Raw genomic sequence first — 18,594 nt, forward strand, 5'->3', positions numbered from 1 at the left:
GTGGCTTTGCGATAGAATGAACTACTTTCTTTAACAAAATAGCAGGAATTCCATCAGGCCCTGCAGCAGCTCCATTTTTAATTTCATTAATAGCCTGCACAATATCAGCTTCATTAATATCTATGTCAGCTAAATATTCACTATTTTCATCCCTTACTTCTATATCATTATCTTCATTATCTATTCTAGGGTGAATTCTCTATATCGTTCTGCCAGTTATGTTGCAAATTTCCTTTTTTTCATTCGTTAATCTCCCTTCAATTCTTAGAGGGCCTATTTCTATTCTTCTTTTATTCATCTTCTTCGCATATGAGTATAATAGTTTGGGGATTTTGCTTGATATTTAATAGGGTTTTTTTCTTCCAAGTCCCGTTTTTTCATTTTCTTTTGATTGTATAATCTTTTGTTCTCTTTTTCTATCTTACTTTTTAGTTCTATAACTTCCATGCATTTTTTTTTTTGCTAGACCTTTTTCCACTTTCTGATTTTCTGGAACAGAATCCTTCTGTCTCTTGGTATGCATGACTGATGTTTACTTTCTTCTTCGGTATATATTTATCCACTATTTTCTCTAATATTGTGTATAATATCTCCGTATTTACCTTTATGTCATCACTTACGAAATATTATCCCAATCTTTGTTTAATTCTTCATTTATTCTGACCATTTTTATATTTTTTACTGTAGAAGTTGTATTTTTTCCATATCCTTCCCCACTTTTTCATTTCTTGCTTATCTCTGTTTTCACTTGCTTTGGAATGGACTGTTAATTCTATGACATTATGGTCTGAAATACTCGCATTATAAACTATTATTTCTTTAAACATAATTCATCTCGTTCACAAATACTAGGTCTAAAGTATTTTCCTTTCTTGTTGGCAGGTGATTTATTTGTTGAATGTTGTATTCTAGTAGCATATCTAATAGCTTTTCGAATTGCCTCTTACCTTCTGCACTACTATTACTCTCTTTTTTATATGTATAAGTACATCCACAATCTCCTATTCGTTCTTTCCAGTCTACGAAAGGAAAGTTGAAGTCTCCAGATAGGAGAATAGTCCAGTCCTTGTGATTTCTACATATATCATCCAATTTTTTCTATTATTAAGAAATCAAACTCTTTAGTTATTAGGAGGTCTATATATTACTATGTTCATTAATTTTTCAGATTCAAATTCTACCGCTATTAGTTCACATTCTGAGTTACTATATTTCTCATATATTTTTCCCTTGTTTTTGTCTTTCCCATATATTGCGGTTCCCCCTTGATTCCTATTTTTTCTATCTGATCTATAAGTTTGGAACCCTTTTATTTGATCATCATTCCCAGTCTCTTGGGAATACCAGGTTTCACTTATATTCATTATATCTATTTTCTTTTCAATTTGGGTTAGTTCTTCTAAGTACTCTATTTTTCTTTTTGAGTTACTCGTAACTAAACCCCTGCGCATTCATCACTATGATGGTTTTGCGTTGTTTTGTGTTTCTCCTTCATTTAATATGGTATAATAAGGATTTTCCCATGTCTCTTTCCTGTTCTGGTATGTTTGTTCTTTTTTTCATTTCCAGAAATTCTGACATTAAAAAATCCAACTTTTTCCATAATATTTGTTCTTCCTTCATCATAATTATTCATTTTGTGTCTGAATCTGCAATTTTCTCCATTCTCGCAATATCCCCTTGCATAATAAAACACATTTATTATCTCTTGAGTAGAATCTTGGAGCTGAGCATTGAAATTTTTTGCTGGCACCTCTGCATATCTCGTTGATGGCTTGCTTTTTTCTTTTACCTGATATTCTTCATTCCTCTCTTTATTTGTTTCTTTCTTATTTTGGATTTTATTGCTTGATTGGTTATTTATTTGATTATTTTTCATGGCTACAGGGTGCATATATTTACATTTTTTGTCGAACTTACATCCTTTTCCTTCTTTTAGGTTTTTGCATATTTTTGGATGTAGATCTCTGCAATCATCCTCATATCCATCTAAGTATGCACATTTACCATATATTTTCATAGTTGTAACATACCTTAGGATGTTTGTAGTAACATTTTTCCTCCATATCTGCAATTCCCTCTTTTCAAAAGGTTGCAGACTTTGTCTTTTTTGTATATTTTTTGTTTCCTCTTTCCCGTCATTGTGTAGATCTGGGTAGAGCCTCTTCGGCATTTTCTTTTGTGCTGTCATATCGTAATTTATTTCTTCGTAGGTATGCTGCTTTATAGCCTCATATGTAGTATCAATGAGTATCTCTGCATCCATACTTTTATCTTGTTCTTTGTTTCCTTATCTTTTTCTGTCATTTCAGTTTTGTTTACTTCTCTTACGCCTCTTCTTCTTCTTCTTCTTCTTCTTCTTCCTCTTCTTTCTCTTCTTCCACCCTCAACTATTTGTACATTCAATCTTGATTTAATAACATTGTCTATCCATGGTAGACATGTTGAGCAAAAAATTCTTGTGTCTTTTCTCATATCTTGCATTACCTCAGCACACTGTGGATGGGTCGGAATGTTGCATGCAGCACATTTTCTGATTAGGTTTTGTGGATTAACTATGCTATACCACACCTTACACAGTTTACATGCTTTTGGCATTCTTTTTCCTAATGCATCAATTAGGATATTCACAAGGTTCACTTTATTCATTTTCTTTGTCGGAATATGTTGGTTTATGTATATTTTCTTTATGAGTCTCTTGACCACTTGGAGAGAGAGAGAGAGAGAGAGAGAGAGAGAGAGAGAGAGAGAGAGAGAAAACTTTCAGACCTTACAGCTCGTTCGGGCTGCCCCAGGTCCCTCAGTGTGAGGCACCTCTATTGTCTACCAGAGAATTGCTAATGCATATTCCGGTATGTTTTGCATCTTCCAATCCTGGATGGTCTGGGATGCAGCTTGGATATTTGTCGAGCTTATTCTTAAACACATCTACGCTCACTCCGGATATGTTCCTCAGATGTGCTGGCAACGCATTGAATAGACGCTGCATTATCGATGCTGGTGCGTAGTGGATTAATGTCCTGTGTGCTTTCCTTAGTTTTCCTGGTATAGTTTTGGGCACTATTAATCTACCTCTGCTGGCTCTTTCTGATATTTTTAGCTCCACGATGTTTTCGATAATTCCTTCTATCTGTTTCCATGCCTGTATTATCATGTAGTGTTTTATTCCCCTTTCTGGACAGAGAGAGAGAGAGAGAGAGAGAGAGAGAGAGAGAGAGAGAGAGAGAGAGAGAGAGAGAGCTACTGGCCTTTCCACTTTCAAAATTCTCAACAAAGGTGAAAAATGATTGTTATCATTTAAGACGACGAACCCCTAATTCGTACAGAACAAACCCACGGGGCCAATAACTCGAAACGTAAGGTTCCAACGCATATTATTATTATTATTATTATTATTATTATTATTATTATTATTATTATTATTATTATTATTATTTCAGAGGATGAACTCTATCTTCATATATAACTAGCTTGCACTGGGCAGTGTCTTGAAATTCAAGGTTCCAAAGAATATGGCGTTTAATTGTCAGAAATAACGGAAGATAACAGGAAATAGAGAAAGAAGAGAAGTAGTACATAATAACAAGGCGAATTGTGTTCGGGTCGTAATCTATTACATCTTCGCTTAAACCTGACATGATCTAAATATACAAAATCTACGAGAATAAGAGCGATGAATGTTTGCTCTAATGCCTGACCGAAAATATCCATTGCATAAAATTGCCTTGAAGTCTAAGTGAGTAAACAGTCGACGATTATCCGGCAGTGACAATTGCTTGCTTGCTCGCAGGGTTGCAATGCAAAAGGCGATTCACGGCAATGACCGCTGCTAGAAAATGGACGATAATTTTGGCAACGGGCGACAAATGCCACTCAGTTATTAGACCTTCCCCAAAAAGGACTGCAATTCGAAACAATGGCGAAAATGGCTGCAATTTGGCCAAAATCGTTCAGGAGGTTGCTGTATCAGCTGCGAGTGCAATCCTATCCTAGTTTTTTTAATGTAGGATGGAACTGTAGGCAAATTAAATTGGAAATAGGAATAGCGACCATGAAAGTTAGAGACGACTGAGAGAGAGAGAGAGAGAGAGAGAGAGAGAGAGAGAGAGAGAGAGAGAGAGAGAGAGCCCTGTTTCGACTTATATCAAGAAAACTATATATTTTAGAAATCTGAGAGAGAGAGAGAAAGAACATTTTTTTTTGTATTTATCCCCAGACCACCATTTTAATTGATTCCAAGATACTGAGAGGAGAGAGAGGAGAGAGAGAGAGAGAGAGAGAGAGAGAGAGAGAGAGAGAGAGAGAGAAATGCATTACAATTTTTGCAGTGTACATTTACTGACTAATAATAATAATAATAATAATAATAATAATAATAATAATAAAATAATAATAATAATAATAATAATAATAACAATAATGAAACATCTTCCAATACATCCCTCATTATGTGGAAGCCATAAATCCCAATGACTGGAATTCATCTGGAATCCGAGATTCCCATTCCTGTTATTCCCGAAACCGTGCCATAATTTACAACTTAATTATCGGGAGAAAGTGAATTTCAACCCTCTGTGATGGCGGGCGGTCCTCATTATAAGTATTTTTCTAAATGGATTTTCAGTTTCCTTTTGAGAGTCTGGGATATTGCAGTTTGCAACATCCTTTGCAGTACGGAAGGGAACGCTGGGTATTTCTGAATGACAAACTAGGGTCGAGTTTGGACTGCATATAAATGAAGGCTGGAATGATTTGAACAGAATGTTACAACAAGGAATTAATGCCATTGCTTGTGTTGTAAGTTTATGTGCAAATAAATAAATAAATAAATAAACAAATATACTTATTATAGATATATATATATTTATATAATAATATAATATATATTAATATATATATATAAATTATATAATTATATATATATATTATATAATATATATATATAATATTGTATGGTTTAAAATATAATGCCCACAGTAGATACACGTGACTTCATTAAATAAGCGAATACCACAGGAAAATGATAAGTAGAAATCCAAGCATTTTCGTCTTTACTAAGACATTGTCAAAGAACGAGTGTCTTAGTAAAGACAAAAGCGCTTGGATTTCTGCCTATCATTTTCCTGTGGTATTCGCTTATAAATATATATATATATATATATCATATATATATATATAGATATATATATATATGCATACGTATGGAGAATTTACTGGTCATTTCTACCAGATTCATATGTAGTTGTAGTAGCCCCAATGCCCTCTTAACTTCTCTAATCCTTTTCGCATATTTGGGTACGCTTGTCACTATAAAGCCTTAAGATCCAAGTGCAAGAAATACGAAGACATGCCGTGACGTCGTGATTATGGTAGCCTGGGTCCATTTCCCGCTAACGGACATCATAGTTTCTTCACATTTCTTGGACTTGGATCTCAAGGCTTTGTAGTGAAAAGCTTATCCAAAACAAGCGCAAAAAATTTGGAAAGTTAAGAGGGCATTAGGGCAATGACAATTCACACACACACACACACACACACACACACACACACACATATATATATATATATATATATATATATATATACATATATATATGTGTGTGTGTATGTATATCTAATTTCTTAAGTAAAATGAAGGAATTTCTTGCTGTGGCTTAATACGATTTCTAACTTTAAATTCATGCGTATACTTTACATTAAACCAATGTATATGTATATATGGATATATTCCTACCATGCGCGCACACACAGACACACACACTCGCGCGCGCGCGAGCAAAGGAGAACAATTAGCCCCCTCCCCCAAAAAAGAGTATCACAGCCTGACAAGAGGAAACACTGATGACCTCTTCCTGACACCTTTCCTCTGACCCCCTTCCCCACTACCTCATTCTATGGGCTCATTCCCCTCCCATAGCCTCTTTAACAGCCTCATCCACCCTCCAGCCAAAGCTGGTGGGGGGGTGGGGGTGGGGGGGGGGGAGTGTTGTGGGTAGGAAACTCCTAATTAATCCTGATGGCTCTGGCCTGGATTGTGTCTCCGAAACCGACGGCACTAATCCTTTTCTTTGATTAGATTCCGAGAGACGGGACCTTTTGTAGATTCACCCTTGTAGTTTCCAGCTCATATTATACACACACACGCACACGCACACACACACATATATATACATATATATACGTATGTATGTAATATACAGTATGTATATATATATATATATATATATATATATATATATATTGTATGTATGTATAAAGAGAATTTTTTTTTACCTATCCCAAGGAAAACCAAGTGTCGAGTTATTTCAAGAGAGAGAGAGAGAGAGAGAGAGAGAGAGAGAGAGAGAGAGAGAGAGAGAGAGAGGAGAGAGAGCTAGCTTCCCTTATTTGTGATACTTAGGAACAAAGCAGATGATTTCACTGCCGTAAATGGACGTTACGACAGTTTCACTTAAAGTTATCTGTAAGTTCAAACGATTTCTTTAAACTGTCGGTATTAAATATATGATTAAGAATAATATTAAAATACTTATATTTGTATAAAAGGTTGGATAAGTAACTAACTTCTCGTACAGTGTTCACTGACGTTAAATAACGATCGCATTTTGTTCTGTTACTAAATTCTCCCAGCAGACTTTTTTTTTTGCCTCGAGAAACACGCTGCGTAGAACAAAACATTTTGTTTTGTTTTTGGTTTTTCCTCTTTCGAAAACATAAATGCCCTAAACGGGGCCTCCATAAATAGTAAACTGAATCCAGCGAACTGCAGCGTAAACTTCCGTCTCTAACGCGGCAGAAGTAGTTCCGTCTCTAACTTTAATGAAGTTCGGGCGAACTTCCGACAAAACTATCAGATGTATGACATATGAGCTTGTAATATTGTAGCGTCCGTGAACATTCGCACTATTTTTTTTAGAGAGAGAAGAAAAAAAGCCGAAATTAAATTCAGTAGTGGTTCTCATTTATTCTGGCACGTAATTTCCGTGGCAAGCTTAGTTGAATGGTGCACGCTTCGTGCCTGGTATCTTCGGAGTTTTCCTAGATAGTGACCCCCAAGGGTTTTCGTGTGTGGTTATCTAGGACTAATATCTCTAGGGGATCATTATCTCTATGATATTTACAGTCTTTGGCTGCAAATCGTTATATTAATCATCAACCCTCTAGTCATCAAACATACCAAATCTGTGAATTGTTTACGTATTCTATTTTGTTTTGACTGACAACAAACCTCTCGGCTTTAGTCGCATGACTGAATGTTGTTGAAAGTGTTAACTCTTCGTTATTAAGAGCAAGATGGTGTCGTACTGTAAATATTCTTTTGAGTCTTCGTTATTAAGAGCAAGTTGGTGTCGTACTGTAAATATTCTTTTGAGTCTTCGTTATTGGGAGCAAGATGGTGTCGTACTGTAAATATTCTTTAAAGATGAAAACGCTACTTACGAGCAGATTACCCCAATACCTTTCAGTTAGAACTTTCGTATAACCCGGTATGTTTACATAGCCTTCAAGTGCAAGCAGTGTTCCTTTGAACTTGTTTCAAATGGCTTATAAAGCTTTTTATTCAGGCAGTGTGTATTGCTGCTAAGCGCTGTCGATAATCCTAGCGCTGATGAAGAAGACTGAGGTAGGAGTTGATCTCTCTCAATACCAATCTCATCGCTGTTCAGTGTCATACTCAGTGATCCTACACAGTACACCGTTTTATATTTTTTTCCTAAAGCCTCCCGTAGACTTACTATGAACTCTATTTTTACATCGTTGCAACATTGACCAATGAAAGGATTTAGGTCAAGAATGTGTACTAAGAGAGATTTCATTTTGTTACGAGGCATTTGCACGAGGCTGTTTATCCTGCTTGTAAAAGTATCAACAAATCTATAAATGTAACTCGGCTAACTTGTTTTATTTATGCTCTATCACAACAGAGCATAAATAAAACAAGTTTTATTTATTTTTTAAGTTTTTCACAAAACTGTGAAAAACTGTGTACAATTGAAAAGTGTAAAGCATTAATAAATCTTTAAATGTAAAACAGAATAGTAACCCCCCACAAAAAAACAAACTGTGAAAAACTGTGTACAATTGAAAAGTACAGAACATTAATAAATCTACAAATGTAATTCTGTTACCTGGTTTTATTTATTCATTCAAGTCACGACAGAATAGCATCCCCAAAAATCAAATACAGAAGAAAGTATAAAGAACATAAAACGTCCAAAACTGAGAGAGTAAAAAAATAAAATAAAGTTTTCTAAAACTCAGAGCAGTTTAAGGCATCTGGGTCAAAGATCCAATTAACAGTTTTTTTAGAGCCGTAACACGACTGATCTACATTTTTCCATCTTTCATTTTGCCTTTTAAGTTTCGAAATATGACAAAAAACTATGATGATGTCGGTAGTAAAATCTTTTTTTTTTTATGATAATCCTGGAGGCCATAAACTTATTTTTACACGTCCACACAGGCACACAAACACACGCCCACACAAACAGGACTCACACACTGCAGGGATACTTCTTTTTTGTACGTGGAAAATCTTATTCTAACTGGAAGGCGAAGCGGGATTAGATTCACCCCGCGACTCGCTCTTCACTTGTTTATAGGGAGGATCCAGACGCCAAAAGGAGCATTTGGAACCTCCCTCATTTTCCCTTATACTCAACAGACGCACGAAAGCAAAATGAAAACAAAACAAGTAAAAAATGCGCCGAAGTTTCTCCTGTGCAATCGAGTTTTCAGTTAAACGTGCAATTCTGTATAAAACCATCAGCTTTGATCGGCAGCACTTCATTGGATTCCCAGATGCGGTAGAGTGAGAGTGCGTCCCACGCCTCCAGAAAGCGTTGCCAGGGGCATGATCCATGGCTAACTTTAACTTTAAATAAGATTAAAAAGTACTGAGGCTAGAGGGCTGTAATTTGGGATGCTTCATGATAGGAGGGTGGACGATCAACATACCAATTTGCAGCCCTCTAGCCTCAGTAATTTTTCAGATCTGAGGGCGGACGGAAGGACGGACGGACAAAACCTGCAAAATAGTTTTCCTTTACAGAGAACTAAAACGAAGGAAAGAGTTGAAACAGCCAAATTCAGAGTGAAGCAACGTCACTCCCTCATTTAATATTCGCGGGTCATTTTTTCTTAGGCCGATGTATTTTTACCTTGGCTGTCTCCGTCGTTGCTTCCGTTCTAAATGATATTACAGCTCGGAGGTTTTTTTTTAAAAAAAGAAAGAAACCTTCCAGGTCAGAGATGAAAAGAAGAAGAAGAAGAAGAAGAAGAAGAAGAAGAAGGAGGAGAAGAATCTTTGCCAGATATACGATAACTTTGGGTATACAGAAGACTCCAGGTATCAAGTTTCCAGGAGAAGGAAACAAGGAATCAAGGAATTGAGGAAATAAGGAAACAAGGAATCAAGGAATCGAGGAAATAAGGAAACAAGGAATCAAGGAATCGAGGAAATAAGGAAACAAGGAATCAAGGAATCGAGGAAATAAGGAAACAAGGAACCAAGGAATCGAGGAAATAAGGAAACAAGGAATCAAGGAATCGAGGAAATAAGGAAACAAAGAATCAAGAAATCGAGGAAATAAGGAATCAAGGAATCGAGGAAATAAGGAAACAAGGAATCAAGGAATCGAGGAAATAAGGAAACAAGGAATCAAGGAATCGAGGAAATAAGGAAACAAGGAATCAAAATAAAAAGGAATAAAAGAAAAAGAATCAAGGAAACAAGGAATCACGGAAACAAGGAATCAATGAATCAAGCAAAAAGGAAACAAGGAATCAAGAAAAAACGAATCGAGGAATCAAGGGACTCAATAAAGAAAAAATATCAAGGAACAAGGAATCAAGGAAAAAAAAAACTAAGGAAACAAGGAATCGAGGAATAAGGAATCGAGGAAATAAGGAAACAAAGAATCAAGAAATCGAGGAATAAGGAAACAAGGAATCGGAATCAATAAGGGAAACAAGGAATCAAGGAAATCGAGGAAATAAGGAAACAAGGAATCAAAATAAAAAGGAATAAAAGAAAAAGAATCAAGGAAACAAGGAATCACGGAAACAAGGAATCAATGAATCAAGCAAAAAGGAAACAAGGAATCAAGAAAAAACGAATCGAGGAATCAATGACTCAATAAAGAATATCAAGGAAACAAGGAATCAAGGAAATAAAGAATCAAGGAATGAAGGTAAAAAGGAATTGAGGAAATAAAGAATCAAGAAAATAAAGAGAAAGGAATCAAGGAATAAAAAAGGAATTAAGGAAACTAGGAATTGAAAGGGATATTTCAGTTTACTTTGAAATAAACGATCTTTGAAATAGCTAGGATGATTCGTAATTGCTTCGTTTTGGTAAAGAAGGTCATGACTCGAAATTATTATTATCATTATTATTATTATTATTTTTTTTTTTTTTTGCTCTATCACAGTCCTCCAATTCGACTGGGTGGTATTTATAGTTTGGGGTTCCGGGTTGCATCCTGCCTCCTTAGGAGTCCATCACTTTTCTTACTATGTGCTCCGTTTCTAGGATCACACTCTTCTGCATGAGTCCTGGAGCTACTTCAGCGTCTAGTTTTTCTAGATTCCTTTTCAGGGATCTTGGGATCGTGCCTAGTGCTCCTATGATTATGGGTACAATTTCCACTGGCATATCCCATATCCTTCTTATTTCTATTTTCAGATCTTGATACTTATCCATTTTTTCCCTCTCTTTCTCTTCAACTCTGGTGTCCCATGGTATTGCGACATCAATGAGTGATACTTTCTTCTTTGTCTTTGTCAATCAACGTCACGTCTGTCCTATTTTGCACGTATTACCCTATCTGTTCTGATACCATAGTCCCAGAGGATCTTTGCCTGGTCGTTTTCTATCACTCCCTCAGGTTGGTGCTCGTACCACTTATTACTGCAAAGTAGCTGGTGTTTCTTGCACAGGCTCCAGTGGAGGGCTTTTGCCACTGAATCATGCCTCTTTTTGTACTGGTTCTGTGCAGTGTCGGGCATTCGTTTGCTATGTGGTTTATGGTTTCATTTTTCGTATTGCACTTCCTACATATGGGAGAGATGTTATTTCCATCAATCGTTCTTTGAACATATCTGGTTCTTAGGGCCTGATCTTGTGCCGCTGTTTATTCATTCCTTCAGTTTCCTTCTTTAGGCATTATTATTATTATTATTATTATTTATTATTAGTTTTTTTTTTTTTTTTTTTTTTTTTTTTTGCTCTATCACAGTCCTCCAATTCGACTGGGTGGTATTTATAGTGTGGGGTTCCGGGTTTGCATCCTGCCTCCTTAGGAGTCCATCACTTTTCTTACTATGTGTGCCGTTTCTAGGATCACACTCTTCTGCATGAGTCCTGGAGCTACTTCAGCGTCTAGTTTTTCTAGATTCGTTTTCAGGGATCTTGGGATCGTGCCTAGTGCTCCTATGATTATGGGTACGATTTCCACTGGCATATCCCATATCCTTCTTATTTCTATTTTCAGATCTTGATACTTATCCATTTTTTCCCTCTCTTTCTCTTCAACTCTGGTGTCCCATGGTATTGCGACATCAATGAGTGATACTTTCTTCTTGACTTTGTCAATCAACGTCACGTCTGGTCTATTTGCACGTATTACCCTATCTGTTCTGATACCATAGTCCCAGAGGATCTTTGCCTGGTCGTTTTCTATCACTCCCTCAGGTTGGTGCTCGTACCACTTATTACTGCAAGGTAGCTGATGTTTCTTGCACAGGCTCCAGTGGAGGGCTTTTGCCACTGAATCATGCCTCTTTTTGTACTGGTTCTGTGCAAGTGCCGGGCATTCACTTGCTATGTGGTTTATGGTTTCATTTTTCGTATTGCACTTCCTACATATGGGAGAGATGTTATTTCCGTCTATCGTACTTTGAACATATCTGGTTCTGTGGGCCTGATCTTGTGCCGCTGTTATCATTCCTTCAGTTTCCTTCTTTAGCTCTCCCCTCTGTAGCCATTGCCAATTGTCATCGCTGGCTAGTTCTTTAGTCTGTCTCATGTATTGTCCGTGCATTGGTTTGTTGTGCCAGTCCTCTGTTCTTTCTGTCTTTCTCCTGTCTCTGTAATTTTCTGGGTCTTCGTCTACTTTTATTAGTCCTTCTTCCCATGCACTCTTTAGCCACTCGTCTTCACTGGTTTTCAGATATTGCCCCAGTGCTCTGTTTTTCGATGTTGACGCAGTCCTCTATACTTAGTAGTCCTCTCCCTCCTTCCTTTCGAGTTATGTATAGTCTGTCCGTATTTGCTCTTGGGTGTAGTGCTTTGTGTATTGTCATTTGTTTCCTGGTTTTCTGATCTATGCTGCGGAGTTCTGCCTTCGTCCATTCCACTATTCCTGCGCTGTATCTGATTACTGGCACTGCCCATGTGTTTTATGGCTTTGATCATATTTCCGGCGTTGAGTTTTGACTTGAGTATCGCCTTGAGTCTCTGCATATATTCTTTCTGATCGTGTCCTTCATCTCTTGGTGTTTTATATCTCCTCCTTCCATTATTCCCAGGTATTTGTATCCTGTCTCATCTATGTGTTTGATGTTGCTCCCATCTGGTAGCTTTATCCCTTCAGTTCTCGTTACTTTGCCTTTTTGTATGTTGACTAAGGCGCATTTTTCTATTCCAAACTCCATCCTGATGTCCCCAGATACAATCCTTACAGTCTGGATTAGGGTATCTATTTCCTTGATGACTCTTACCATACAGCTTGATGTCGTCCATGAACATCAGATGGTTGATTCTGTTGCCTTTTTCTTGAGTTGGTACCCGGCATCCATCTTCTGTAGTACTTTTGTCATGGGAATCATGGCTACTACGAAGAGTAGTGGGGACAGTGAGTCGCCCTGGAAGATTCCCTCTCCTGATATTAACCTCTGCTAGTCTTATTCCAGAGCTTGTAAGTATTGTATTCCAGTTGTGCATTGTATTTTTGAGGAAGCTGATGGTATTTTCCTCTGCCCCATATATTTTCAGGCATTCTATTAGCCATATGTGTGGTATCATGTCGAAGGCTTTCTTATAGTCCTATCCATGCCATGCTTAGGTTGGTTTTCCTTCTCCTACTGTTCTTCATTACCATTTTGTCTATCAGGAGCTGGTCTTTTGTGCCCCTACACTTCCTTCTGCAGCCTTTCTGTTGGTGGGGGATGGTGTTTTTGTCTCCTCTAGGTAGTTGTATAGCTTTCACTGATGATACCTGTTAGTAACTTCCACATTATTGGTAGGCAGGTGATAGGCCTGTAGTTACTGGTTATATTTCCCTTACTCTTGTCTTTTTGTACTAAGGATGTTCTTCCTGTGGTCATCCATTTGGGTGCTTGGTGATTTGAGATACAATGTTGGAGTTGTTCTGCTATTCGTGGGTGTAGGGCCTTGAAGTTTTTGAGCCAGTATCCATGGACTTCATCGGGACCTGGGGCTTTCCAGTTTGGCATTCTTTAGTTGGTGTCTGACTGTGTCTGTCGTGATGTCTGTGAATCTTTGTTTTATTCTCCCTGTTTCTTCTTCCTTGACTTCCTGGAGCCATGTTGCATGTTTGTTGTGTGATACCGGATTGCTCCATATGTTTTCCCAGAGTCTCTTACTTGGTTCGGCTTCAGGAATTTCTGGGTGGTTGTCTTCCCCTCTTAGTTGGCTGTATAGTCTTTTCTGGTTGGTTCCGAATAGTTTGTTCTGTTGGTATCCCTTATTCCTGTTCATGTACCGTTGGATCTTGTGTGCTTTGGCCTTAAGCCTCTGTTTTACATCTTCTATTGTGTTGTTTAGTCCCCTCTCATGTACTTTGTATTTCTTGTTGAGTTCCTCCCTTGTTTTCTTGCTTCTTAGCCTTTTTTTCTGCCATCTCTTTCAGTTTACTCAAGTCAGATCTCATCACCATGATTTGCTTTTCCAGGCGTCTTTTCCAAGGAGGTTGCTGTTTTGGTTTCTGTTGGGTTGGTTGTGACGGTGGTGTTGGTGTTCGAATCCCCATCAGTTCTGCTACTAATCTTGCTCCTGCATATGTCAAGTTATTTGTTTCTGTGATACTGGTGGTGTGTATTAGGCCCATTATTTCATTGACCTCACTTGTTTTCTCCCTTAATTTCTTGGTGTTGTAGGCTTTCATGGAGGGGATCTTGTTCTCTCTGTATCTGGCTCCATCCATTGTCTAATCTTTTCTACCCATTCCGTCCTCTCTGTTACTTCGTTGGTGTTTCTTCGTGTGTCGTTGTTTGATACTTCATCCTCCCTGTCGTCTTCTGTGGCATCGTCTCTCAGTTCGTCTTCGTGTAATTCGTTGTCGTGTGACATTTCCCTTTCCAGTTCTTCTCTTTCTGTTGGGGAGAGCCAGTTCTTTTTCTTTATGTTCCTTACTTGGTCTGCCAGCCTCTGCTCTGTTTGGGGGTGTTTATTCCTCTCATTCCAGATGTTGATCAATCTTCTTCTATTATCCTCTCTCTGTCGGGTTGCTTCTGATGTAGCATCTCCATATTTCCTTATTTTCTTCTCTTGTCCATTTCTTCCTTTTTGCCTCTGTAGCTCCAATCTCAGGCTGTTGATTACTGTCGTTGTGGTGATCAGTTGCTGGATGACGACCTCCAAGTACCTGACCGTCTTCCCCTACAATTGGGTTGAATACCTGGTTGCCGGACGAGGCTCCTCTGTTTGCCAGAGGTTCCATTTACGTCGTTGTCGTTTATTCCTTCATTTCTTTCCATCATTGCTGAGTTTCGCTATTTAACCCATAGCTGGACCCTACCCCATCAGGGATAGGTACTCATTTACAGCTGAGTAGACTGAGGAAATTATGGTAAAGATCCTTTCCCAAGGAATCAACGCCGAGGAGAGCGGTCACACCCATCCAACGACTGACCAGCCCCAATGTTGCTTAACTTGACTTAAGTCTATTGACGACCTAACCAACTCCTCCACGGCGCCACTTATTATTATTATTATTATTATTATTATTATTATTATTATTATTATTATTATTATTATTATTATTATTATTATTATTATTATTATTATTATTTATTAAAAGTAATGGCTACTTCAGCAGCATTACACTTGTAGAGATTCCTCTCTATTTTCCGAATAGCGGCTTTTTCCGGAAAAAGCCGCTATTCGGAAAATAGAGAAGAATCTCTACAAGTGTAATGCTGCTGAAGTAGCCATTACTTTTAATAAAGTATGCTTGAGAGAGGGTCTGCTTCCTAAGTATTATTATTATTATTATTATTATTATTATTATTATTATTATTATTATTTATTGTTATTATTATTATTATTCAGGAGACCAAACAGACATTTTTGTTTTTGAGAACCACTAATCAAAGCCTCAGTATTCTGTACCTTTTAAATAATAAGGCCCTTTTACCAAGTCAGCAGAAGGGACGTTTTCTTGAAGCTGACTAACTGTCAGTTTCGTATTTTCTTCCCGAGAAATTTAAAACTCGAGAATGATATATGAGACAGGTCGATCTCTCTCTCTCTCTCTCTCTCTCTCTCTCTCTCTCTCTCTCTTTCTTTCTTTCTTTCGGGTAGTCTCTGCTAATATTTCTTACGCCTTCTGAACATGTATTACTCTCTCTCTCTCTCTCTCAGTTACTCTATATTGATATCTCTTAGCTCTACTGAACGTACTCTCTCTCTCTCTCTCTCTCTCTCAGATACTCTGTATTAATATCTCTCTTACCCCTAAAGAGCATGTATTCTCTCTCTCTCTCTCTCTCTCTCTCTCTCTCTCTCTCTCTCAGAGATACTCTGTATTAATATCTCTCTTACCCCTTCTGAACATGTATTCTCTCTCTCTCTCTCTCTTCCCTGGAAAGATATCTTAAAAGGATCGGCAGCGTATGCTTTTGCCAGCACCTGATATTTCTTTCACCCTTTAACTTTTCTCTGTTTTTTGTTTTTTTCTTAATCTTTGGGGAAGCACCACCACTACTACTGAATCTCCCCCCACTCCACCTAATGCCCCCTTCCCCCCAACGAAAAAAAAAAGGAAAAAGAAAATGAAAATGTAAAACCCGCAAACCCAGCAATCTTTCAGGGAGGGAAATGAAAAAATGGCTTATCAACATACACAGGAAATGAGACTTCGCAAAACCTAGAAGAGTTGTGAAAAAAAAGAAGGATCATTGCGACGCCATGTACTACTTCAGGCTCTGAAAGGGAAAGCAGATGATACTCTTTATTTCAGCGATTAAACACCTGCATAAAACGAGAGAGAAACTACTTTTATCTCGCTGTGTTTCGTAGATTCTTCTGAGACGAAGAGAAACATTACAAAAATGCTCGAAACAACGCACGATTCGTGTGATGTTTCTCGAATAGGAGACGAAGTTAAACAGCTTGATGTCAATGTTGTGATAATCCCATTGCCCTCTTAACTCCTCGATTTCATAAAAAATTGTAGTACCCACAATGCCCTCCTAACATCACGATTTCTTAACAATGTTTTGGATACACTTTGGATAAAACGTGTTAAAAAAAAGGTGAAGGAATATACAGGTAAGTAACTGTACAGGAATGCATTAACTTGAAGGACAGAACAGAACAGAACTGATTGCATCCCTCACCTTAAGGGTTGCCAGATGGTCTTCCTAGTCACGGCTGGAATACTTGCCAGAGGCGGCTATAGAATTTGGTTAGGTATCTTAACAAATGGACAGAAAATGGTTATCTTTTGACGATAAACGTGCAATGCATTTATGCTATTTATTTAGATACAATGCATTAATGATAAATACGAGTTACCCAAACGGCACCTAATGCTTGGCTTTTCGCCAAATACAAATGATCCACACAGCTTTGGAGAGATCACATCACGCATCTCCTGGTTTCGCCTGGTGTGTCTCTCGGCAATAATCCGATGAATTCGTGAGGAGATGCTCAGCCAAACGAACGAACGAACACACACACACAAACACACACACCAACAAGCACACACAGGCTCCGACACACGCTCCGCTGAATCTCGGCGTCTCAGCATTGGTTCATATGCATTATCATGCAAATTCCTTTTCCTGAATATTAATGCTTTGTACAAGAGACAGTTAGACAGTTTCTAGTCGTGGTGTTGTGACTGCTTCATAGTACCTGTTGTGGTGAGTGTTAGCAAGGTTCACGATAGTACTCTGAAGACATTCAGAGTGGTAATTATTCACAAAGTTGACCCCCTCTTCATTCAGAAATTTAATTACGAACTTAAGTCGCCTCTTAATTCTAGGACGTACTAGATGAGTTCATTAAACTACCGGGGTCTATGTTTCCTATACCTGATGACAAAACAGTCGACGGAATATCTTTGATGAAAAACAGATAAAAAATAATTAAGTTTCTAATTCGAGACAAAACAATGGGTTATCATACAAAGGTAAAGGAGCTTCAGCTACCCATTTTGCCAAGCCATAAGGATTGTCGTGGTTCACCTTCACACAAGAAGTCTTTATCAGACTGCCCAATATTCTCTCTCTCTCTCTCTCTCTCTCTCTCTCTCTCTCTCTCCTCAAACCTGTATCACGAGCTGAAACAAAGAAACCTTACCCTGAGGACAAAAAAAGTATTACACGGGAAAGCCGATCTCGCCACCACATTCAAGAGAGAGAGAGAGAAAAGAGAGAGAGGAGAGAGAGAGAGAGAGAGAGAGGCTTCAGTTAATACCTTTTTAATTGTCCCCCCCCACCCCCACCCCCGTCGGCATTAAGTTGTTTTCGTTAATACCTAATAGTGTCGTCGTCACGACGAGTAGGAGATGACCTTTGGAAATTGACGCTAATTTGCTGGATTAACCAGAACCCGGAATTAACTAGATTATAAGCTTTGAGACCTAATTGGGAGCCGTTATTTTTTTTTTTTTTTGATGAGGTTGAAATGGCTTGTGGATAAGGTGTTATCAAGTGATCGTCATACTATTCTAGACTTACTTCTTTCCTAAATGAGCACCATATTCTTTGAAAGCTTGAATTTCAAGTCAGTGGCTCCTGTGAGCTTAGCTTGTTCCATATGGATAGGATTCATCTTCTGAATAATAATAATAATAATAATAATAATAATATAATAATAATAATAATAATAATAATAATAATAATAATAATAATAAAATAATAATAATAATAATAATATAATAATAATAATAATAATAATAATAATATTGTTTTTTCTATTTTCCTTACAATTCGCTTCTCAGGCTCAGCGATGTTTCTGAGTAACTGGCCAATATTCATATTGGGAATTTTCAAAAAATTTTAAATGCTGAAGGAATCTTTTATTAGAACAGGATTTCAGGTCCAGGTCAAGTAGGGGTCGTCGTCAGTGCCGGTATTATTCCGTATGCGTAGTTCAGTTCGGGCCGGGGTCGTCTTTGGTTTAAGGGCTGGTATTGGTGCTAATAATAATAATAATAATATAATAATAATAATAATGAATAATAATCATAATAATAAAAAAATAATAATTAATAATAATAAAATAATAATAATAATAAAAAAAATAACAATACCATGGGACACCAGAGTCGAAGAGAAAGAAAGGGAAAAAATGGATAAGTATCAAGACCTGAAAATAGAAATAAGAAGAATATGGGATAT

The sequence above is a fragment of the Macrobrachium nipponense genome, chromosome 41, assembly GCF_015104395.2.
Source record: "Macrobrachium nipponense isolate FS-2020 chromosome 41, ASM1510439v2, whole genome shotgun sequence".
NCBI classification, from domain to species: Eukaryota; Metazoa; Arthropoda; class Malacostraca; order Decapoda; family Palaemonidae; genus Macrobrachium; species Macrobrachium nipponense.